This window comes from Pan paniscus, chromosome 16, assembly GCF_029289425.2.
Source record: "Pan paniscus chromosome 16, NHGRI_mPanPan1-v2.0_pri, whole genome shotgun sequence".
NCBI classification, from domain to species: Eukaryota; Metazoa; Chordata; class Mammalia; order Primates; family Hominidae; genus Pan; species Pan paniscus.
The window spans coordinates 73,177,500-73,186,460 of NC_073265.2; the positions used below are offsets into that span (position 1 = coordinate 73,177,500).

Sequence of the window (8,961 nt, forward strand, 5' to 3'; positions counted from 1 at the left end):
CTTGAGCTTGAGCCTGGGGCCTCTTCAGGAAGGCGGGCCCTGGATGTACTTGCACAGCCTCCCAGCTTGGCCCTGCTGCAAATTCATTTCCCCTCCCTCTGGTCCCCATCTCCATCTGACCCTCACATCCCTGCTCCTGGCATTGCCCCTGTAGTTCAGCTCCACCTTCACACCCTCCCCCACCTTTGATTCGTTCGTTTGTTTCTTCATTTGTTTATTCGTAAATTCTGCAACAAGCATTTATGAAAAGCCAACTGTGTCGAGTCCTGAACCAGTCACGGAATACAACTGTGAACATGAGACCCTTCTTGTCCTCAGGTTGCTCTAGAGGGGAGCACAGATGAAGAAGCAGTCAGGGACAGTCAAGTGTAATGGGGGCAGTGGGAGCAGGGAGAGGACCTAGTCTCTGGCGCCGGAGAGAAGGAAGACAGGAGCGTGAGGTATGTTCCAGGCAGAGGAAAGGGCTTTCAGGAAGGTTGAGAGCCAGGCCACAATCTGTGTGAGCCACTGGACTGACCAGAAAAGAGGGTGGGGAGGACTCCTGAAGGATTCTAAGCAGGCGACATAATCAGATTTATATTTTAGAAGGACATCAGGCTGCTGCATTGTGGAGAAGAGAATGGAGGTGGGCCAGATTGAGCAAGAGACAAGCGAGGTGGGTCTTGAAGTTCACAGGCCTGGCATGATGGTGGCCTAGACCAGGGGAGAGGCAGAAGATTTGAGGCTATGGAAGAGGTGGAAGCCTCAGACCTGATGATTAATTGGATATTGGGTGGGGGTTTAGAGGGACAGGGGGAGAAGATGAGGATTTTCATGCACGTCCATGTGAAGAGACCACCAAACAGGCTTTGAACAATAAAGCTTTTTAATCACTTGGGTGCAGGCCGGCTGAGTCCGAAAAAAGAGTCAGCGAAGGGAGATGGGGTGGGGCCGTTTTATAGGATTTGGGTAAGTAGTGGAAAATTACAGTCAAAGGGGGTCGTTCTCTGGCGGGCGGGGGACACAGGGTGCTCAGTGGGGGAGCTTTTGAGCCAGGATGAGCCAGGAGAAGGAATTTCACAAGATAATGTCATCAGTTAAGGCAGGCACAGGCCATTTTCACTCTTCAGTTACTTCAGGCCATCTGGATGTATACGTGCAGGTCACAGGGGATATCATGACTTAGCTTGGGCTCAGAGGCCTGACATTCCTGTCTTCTTTTATTAATAAGAAAAATAACATAAAATAGTGTTGAAGTGTTGGGGCAGCAAACATTTTGGCGGGGGGGTGGTATGGAGAGATACTGCTTCTCCATAGCCTTGAAGGGCTGCTTCGAGCAGGATTGGGGTGGCGTGGGAACCTAGAGTGGGAGAGATTAAGCTGAAGGAAGATTCTGTGGTAAGGGGTGATATTGTGGGGTTGTTAGAAGAAACATTTGTTGTATAGGATTATTGGTGATGGCCTGGATACGGTTTTGTATGAATTGAAAAACTAAATGGAATAAGAGAAGGAGAAAAATAGGTATTAAAGGACTAAGAATTGGGAGGACCCAGGACATCCAATTGGAGAGTGCCCAAGGAGGTTCAGCATAGCCCTGCCAGCAAACATTATTTATTTACTTTAAGAGGGAGTTAAGAGTGGCAGTTTGGGGATAGCACCAGGAGATATCAGCTGTAATGGTTTGGAGAAACAGTGTAAACCGGCAGTGTAAACAAGAGCAGGGCATGTATGAGTAGTTGAGTATGGTGAATAGGAGTATGACTAGTCAGAAGATAGTAGGGATGACAAGTTTTTTGGGGCACAGTCCAAGTTGGTCTGGTGTCTGGAATGAGACTGGGGCCTAATAAAAAGGAGCATCTATACAGGAGCTTGAATGGGCTGTACCCTGCAGCATTCCGAGGACAGGCCCAAATTCTGAGAAGGGCAAGTGGTAAAAGTATTGTCCAGTCCTTTTTAAGTTGGAGGCTGAGCTTGGTGAGGTGTGTTTTTAAAAGACCATTAGTCCGTTCTACCTTTTCTGAAGATTGAGGATGGTAAGGGGTATGAAGGTTTCACTGAATACCAAGAGCCTGAGAAACTGCTTGGGTGATTTGACCAGTAAAGGCTGGTCTGTTATTGGACTATATAGAGGCGGGAAGGCCAAACTGAGGAATTATGTCTGACAGAAGGGAAGAAATGACCACAGTGGTCTTCTCAGACCCTGTGGGAAAGGCCTCTACCCATCCAGTGAAAGTATCTACCCAGACCAAGAGGTATTTTAGTTTCCTGACTCGGGGCATGTGAGTAAAGTCAATTTGCCAGTCCTGGGCAGAGGCAAATCCCCAGGCTTGATGTGTACAGAAGGGAGGGGGCCTGAACAATCCCTGAGGAGTAGTAGAATAGCAGATGGAACACTGAGAAGTGATTTCCTTGAGGATAGATTTCCACAGTGGAAAGGAAATGAGAGGTTCTAAGAGGCAGGCTAGCGGCTTGTAACCTACATGGAAGAGGTTATGAAATGACGAAAGAATAGAACGGGCCTGTGAGGCTAGAAGGAGATATTTTCCTTGGTCTGAGAACCATTTGCCTTGTGTGGGAAGAGATTCATAGGTGTAAGTTTCATTGGGGGAGTAGGTGGGAGTGACTGATGAGAAGGAGAAAAACTGGCCATGAGGGACAGAAGTTGGAATGCTAGCTGCTTTTTTAGCTACTTTATCAGCATAAGTGTTGCCCTGAGCGATGGGATCTGACGCCTTTTGATGGCCCTTGCAGTGAATGACTCCAGCTTCCTTTGGAAGTAAAGCGGCCTTGAGAAGAGTTTTTATTAAAGAGGAATTAATGATGGAGGACCCTTGTGTAATGAGGAAACCTTTTTGCCCATATAACAGCATGGTGGTACAGGATATGGAAGGCATATTTAGAGTCAGTATAAATATTGACACATAGTCCTTTTGCAAGACTGAGGGCTCGAGTTAAGGCAATGAGTTTGGCTTTCTGAGAGGTAGTGGAGGGGGGCAGAAAGTATATGTGTCAGGTGTGAGGAAGAAAATAGATTTTGGAAGTTATGAGAACTGTAGAGAGTGAGTTGAGCATAGTTTGTGATTTTGAGGGCCTCTGAAAGTATTAAAGCAGCGGCAGCTGCCGCACGCAGACATGAGGGCTAGGCCAAAACAGTAAGGTCAAGTTGTTCGGACAGAAAGGCTACAGGGCGTGGTCCCAGCTCTTGTGTAAGAATTCCAACTGCACAGCCCTGCACTTTGGCTGTGTGTGATGAAAAAGGGTTGGGATGAGTTAGGGAGACCTAGTGTGAGAGCAGCTTCTACGGCTGTTTTTAAGGAATGGAAAGGAGTGGCAAAAGGATTTAGGATCTGTGGGGTCAGCTAGGTTTGCTTTTGTGAGTTTATATAATGGTTTAGTCAGGATGGTAAAACTAGGTATCCAAAGGTGGAAGTACCTAACCATGCCTAGGAAGGAAAGGAGTTGTTGCTTTGTAGAAGGGATTGGGGTTCGGGAGATTAGCCGGACATGATCAGCAGGGAGAGCACGTGTGTTTTCATGAGAACTATGCCAAGATAGGTAATGGATGAGGAAGAAATTTGGGCTTGACTGAAGTAATGGGGGCTGTCCGTGAAGCCTTGCGGCAGTACAGCCTAGGTAGTTTGCTGAGCCTGATGGGTGTCAGGGTCAGTCCAAGTGAAAGCGAAGAGAGGCTGAGATGAAGGGTGCAAATGAATAGTAAAGAAAGCATGTTTGAAATCCAGAAGAGAATAATGGGTTGTGGAGGGAGGTATTGAGGAGGAGAGTATATGAGTTTGGCACCACGGGGTGGATAGGCAAAACAATTTGGCTGACAAGGCACAGATCCTGAACTAATTGTAAGACTTGTCTGGTTTTTGAACAGGTAAAATGGGGGAATTGTAAGGAGAGTTTATAGGCTTTAAAAGGCCATGCTGTAACAGGCGAGTGATAACAGGCTTTAATCCTTTTAAAGCCTGCTGTGGGATGGGATATTGACATTGAGCACGGTAAGGGTGATTAGGTTTTAATGGGATGGTAAGGGGTGCATGATCAGTCGCCAAGGAGGGAATAGAGGTGTCCTATACTTGAGGATTAAGGTGGGGAGATACAAGGGGAGGATGTGAAGGAGGCTTTGAACTGGGGGAAAAGGTGGCAATGAGGTGTGGCTGTAGCCTAGGAATAGTCAGGGAAGCAGATAATTTAGTTAAAGTGTCTCGGCCTAATAAGGGAACTGCGCAGGTGGGGATAACTGAAAAGGAGTGCATAAAAGAGTATTGTCCAAGTTGGCCCCAGAGTTGGGGAGTTTTGAGAGGTTTAGAAGCCTGGCCATCAATACCCACAACAGTTATGGAGGCAAAGGAAACAGGCCTTTGAAAAGAAGGTAATGTGGAGTTGGTAGCCTCCGTATTGATTAAGAAGGGGACGGACTTACCCTCCACTGTAAGAGTTACCCAAAGCATCTGTGATGGTCCAGGAAGCTTCCAAGGCGATTGGGCAGTGTCAGTCTTCAGCTGCTAAGCCGAGAAGATTTGGGAAGGAGTCAGTCAGGCAGCCTTGGGCCAGAGTTCCAGGGGCTCTGGGAGTGGCTGCCAGGTGAGTTGGACAGTCCGATTTCCAGTGGGGTTCCACACAGATGGGACAAGGCTTAGGAGGAATCCTGGGCTGTGGGCATTCCTTGGCCCAGTGGCCAGATTTCTGGCACTTGAAGCAAGATCCTGATGGAGAAGGTCTTGTAGGAATGCTTGACTGCTGCAGCTTAGGCATTTTGAAGTTCTTGTGTACTGGAGATGTGGCTGGGGTTTCTCTCACAGTGGAGGCAAGGAACTACAATTCAGAAATACATTGCTACTTGGCTGCCTTTACTCTATTATTGTACACCTTGAAGGCGAGGTTAATTAAGTCCTGTTATGGGGTTTGAGGGCTGGAATTTAATTTTTGGAGTTTTATTTAATGTTGGGAGTGGATTGGGTAATAAAATGTATATTGAGAATAAGACTGCCTTTTGACCTTTTAGGGTCTAGGGCTGTAAAGCGTCTCAGGGTTGCTGCCAAACGAGCCATGAACTGGGCTGGGTTTTTATATTTGATGAAAAAGAGCCTAAATGCTAACTGATTTGGCAGAGGTCGGATAAAGGAAAAGGAGCGTTAACCTTCACTATGCCTTTAGCTCCAGCCACCTCTTTAAGAGGAAATTGTTGGGCAGGTTGGGGAGGGCTAGTCGCAAAACAAAACTGTAAGCCAGACTGGGTGTGGGGAGAGGAGGTGATAGAAGGATTATAGTGTGGAGGAGCAGAAGCTGAGGAAGAATTGGAGTCTGATTCAGCCTGGTGGGGAGCGACCTGAGGAGCATTCTGGGGATTAGGTGAGAGGTCAGATGGGTCGGTAGAAAAGGAAGATTGGAAGATTGAAAAGACTCAGCGACACTTGGGGTTGGGACTGAGGGGACAGGCGGGAGGGAAAGAAGGAGGATTTGGGATGAGTCGCATTGGGAACAGAGACTAGGGAGGGACCGATGTGTAAAAGAATGCCTGGACATCAGGCACCTCAGACTGTTTGCCCATTTTACGACAAGAATTATCTAGATCTTGTAGGATGGAAAAATCAAAAGTGCCATTTTCTGGCTATTTGGAACCATTGTTGAGTTTGTATTGGGGTTAAGCGGCATTGCAAAGAAAATAAGGCATTTAGGTTTTAGGTCAGGTGTGAGTTGAAGAGGTTTTAAGTTCTTGAGAACACAGGCTAAGAGAGAAGAAGGAGGAATGGAGGGTGGAATGTTGCCCACAGTGAAGGAGGCAAGCCCAGAGAAAAGAGAGGGTAGAGACACAGAGAGAAGGGGTGGGGGGTGCTTGCCTCCCAGGAAAGTGAAAAGAGAGGGTAGGGACACGGAGAGAAGGGGTGGGGGGTGCTTTGCCCCCCAGGAAAGTGGAGAGAAAAGAGAAGGTAGAGACACAGAGAGGAGTGGGGGGTGCTTGCCCCCCAGGAAAGTGGAGAGAAAAGAGAGGGTAGAAACATGGAGAGAAGGGGTGGGGGGTACTTGCCCCCCAAAAAGTGGTGTTTGCCACTAAGGGTGAAAGATCAAAGCAGGTATCCTCGCGGTGATCAGACAACTCTGAAACGTGGGTGAATAATCAAGCAGGCGTCCCCGCAGTGATTAAACACCAAGGGAAGACTGTCTTCCTGAGTCCGTGATCGGCGCCGGAGTTTTGGGTTCACAGATAAAACGCGTTTCCTGTCTCTACCAGAAAAGGAAAGGAACCGAAATTAAGAGAAGGGAGAGATTGAAAGATGGCACCAAGATTGAAAGGAGAAAGAGGTTGAGGGATAGTGAGAGAGGTTGGAGAAGAGAGTAAAAAGAGGCCGCTTACCTGATTTAAAATTGGTGAGATGTTCCTCAGGCTGGTTGGTCTGAGGACCCGAGGTCATTAGGTGGATCTTTATCAGGGAGCAAAGAGCAGGAGGACAGGGGATTGATCTCCCAAGGGTGGTCCCCCGATCCGAGTCATGGCACCAAATTTCACGCACGTCCATGTGAAGAGACCACCCAACAGGCTTTGTGTGAGCAATAAAGCTTTTTAATCACCTGGTTGCAGGCCGGCTGAGTCTGAAAAAAGAGTCAACGAAAGGAGATAGGGGTGGGGCCATTTTATAGGATTTGGGTAGGTAGTGGACAATTACAGTCAAAGGGGGGTGTTCCTTGGTGGGCAGGGGCGGGGGACACAAGGTGCTCAGTGGGGGAGCTTTTGAGCCAGGATGAGCCAGGAGAAGGAATTTCACAAGGTAATGTCATCAGTTAAGGCAGGAACAGGCCATTTTCACTTCTTTTGTGATTCTTCAATTACTTCAGGCCATCTGGATATATACGGGCAGGTCACAGGGGATATGATGGTTTAGCTTGGGCTCAGAGGCCTGACAAGGATGTTACTCAGGTTACTAGTTCCTGCAACTGGATGGATGATGGTGTTATTCAGTGTAATTGGAAATAAAGATGTTACAAGCAAATTTGTGGAAAATTAATGTTGAGCCCAGCTTTGGACATATTGAGATTGTAAACTCTGAGGGACATATTACCCTATTAGGTAGCTGGATATTACGATTTGGGTTCCAGGAGAGAGATTAGGGAATTATTAACATATGTATGTTAATTAAAGCCACAGAAGTGAAGATAACTCGGGGAGGAGGTATAAAATGAGTTCAGACACTGCACAACTCTGAACCCTGAAGACACCAACATTAGAGGTGACCAGAGAACAGTGGAAAGTGTTTCAAGGTACCCAAGAGGTGAACTAAAGGCTGAAGGAAAACAATGTAATTTCAAGAAGGAGGGAGTGGTCAGTAGTTTCAATGCCCATTAAGGTCAAATCAAACAAGGAAAAAAATCATGACCATTGGTTGACAAAGAAGAGCTCAATTCCTTTCTACTCTATTCCCCACCTCCTGCCGTGGGAGACAAATTCTGGCAAAGTAAGGAGAACAGGAGCTAGATTATTTCTTTCCCAGCATTCTGTTGTGGATGATTTAAAACACAGAAAAATGAAATGAATAATACAATGAACACATGTATATCATCCATCTAGATTCAACTGTCATTGACATCGTACCTTATTTGCTTTATCTAACCATCTATTCGTATACTTTTTTTGGTTGAACCATGTTAAGTTGCAGAGATCATGACCCTTCAACCCCACATTCTAAATCGGCACCTAAAGTCAGATTAAAATGAATAAAGGAGCACACAGGTGGTAAGTAGATAAAACAGTGAATGGGAATTTTGCTTTCAAGAAATTTGACTGTAAAAGAGAAAGTTGCTGGAGGAGAACCTCACTCAGTTCAAGGAAGTTTGTCTATTTTGTTATTTTGGGGTTTTTTTGTTGTTTCCTAAAATGTATGACTCCATATTTTTGTTTATTATTAATATTAGGCGGGAGAGCCTAGAGCAAGTTTAACTGCTGATGGGAAGGAGCGATTGGTGGGAGAGAGGCTGAAGGGAAGAAAGGAAGTACAGAACACTGAGTGATGGGAGGGGAGGCTTACTGAGCTGGGTGGGAGGACTAGCCTGGGAGCAGGGAGGACCAACTCTGCCCAGAGGGAAGAGGGCAGGAGGAGAGGAGAGTATAAATGCACATGGAGACTGGGTACAGTGGCTCATGCCTGTAATCCCAGCACTTTGGGAGGCTGAGGCGGGCAGGTCACTTGAAATCAAGAGTTCAAGACTAACCTGGCCAACATGTCAAAACCCCGTCTCTATAAAAATACAAAAATTAGCCAGTTGTGGTAACGCATGTCTATAATCCCAGCTACTCAGGAGGCTGAGGCAGGAGAACCACTTGAACCCGGGAGGTGGAGATTACAGTGAGCCGAGATGGCAACACTGCACTCCAGCCTGGGCAACGGAGTGAGACTCCATCTCTAAATAAATAAATAAGTAAATAAATGCAGATGGATGGGAGTCTGGGGCAGGGGGCTGCAGGGGATTTCATCTAAAGACTTTCCCTTTTCCGGGAACCAGGTGGTGAAGCCATAAGGGCAAGGCTGGGAATGGGGACTTGAGGGTCAAAGGGGTTTCAAAAACAATGAAGAAAGCCAACCAGGCCGGGCGCGGTGGCTCACGCCTGTAATCCTAGCACTTTGGGAGGCTGAGGCAGGCATATCACCTAAGGTTGGGAGTTTGAGACCAGCCTGACCAACATGGAGAAACCCCGTCTCTACTAAAAATACAAAAATTAGCCGGGTGTGGTGGTGTATGCCTGTAATCTCAGCTACTTGGGAGGCTGAGGCAGGAGAATTGCTTGAACCCAGGAGACGGAGGTTGCAGTGAGCCGAGATCACGCCATTACACTCCAGCCTGGGCAATAAGAGTGAAACTCCATCTGAAAAAAAAAAAAAAAAAGCCACCCACCACTGGCAGGCCAGTGGCATTGGAGACCAGTGGGACAAGAGGGCCAAGGATGTGAGAGCAGTTGGAGGGATAGACACAGGGGTTGCGGGG

General features: G+C 47.2%; 1 protein-coding gene across 2 annotated transcripts in view; it reads left to right on the top strand.

Annotated features, from left to right (window-relative positions):
- The window catches only part of AP3B2 (adaptor related protein complex 3 subunit beta 2), a 50,376-nt gene that overhangs the window by 677 nt on the left and 40,738 nt on the right, over positions 1-8,961 (top strand). The window lies entirely within an intron of this gene.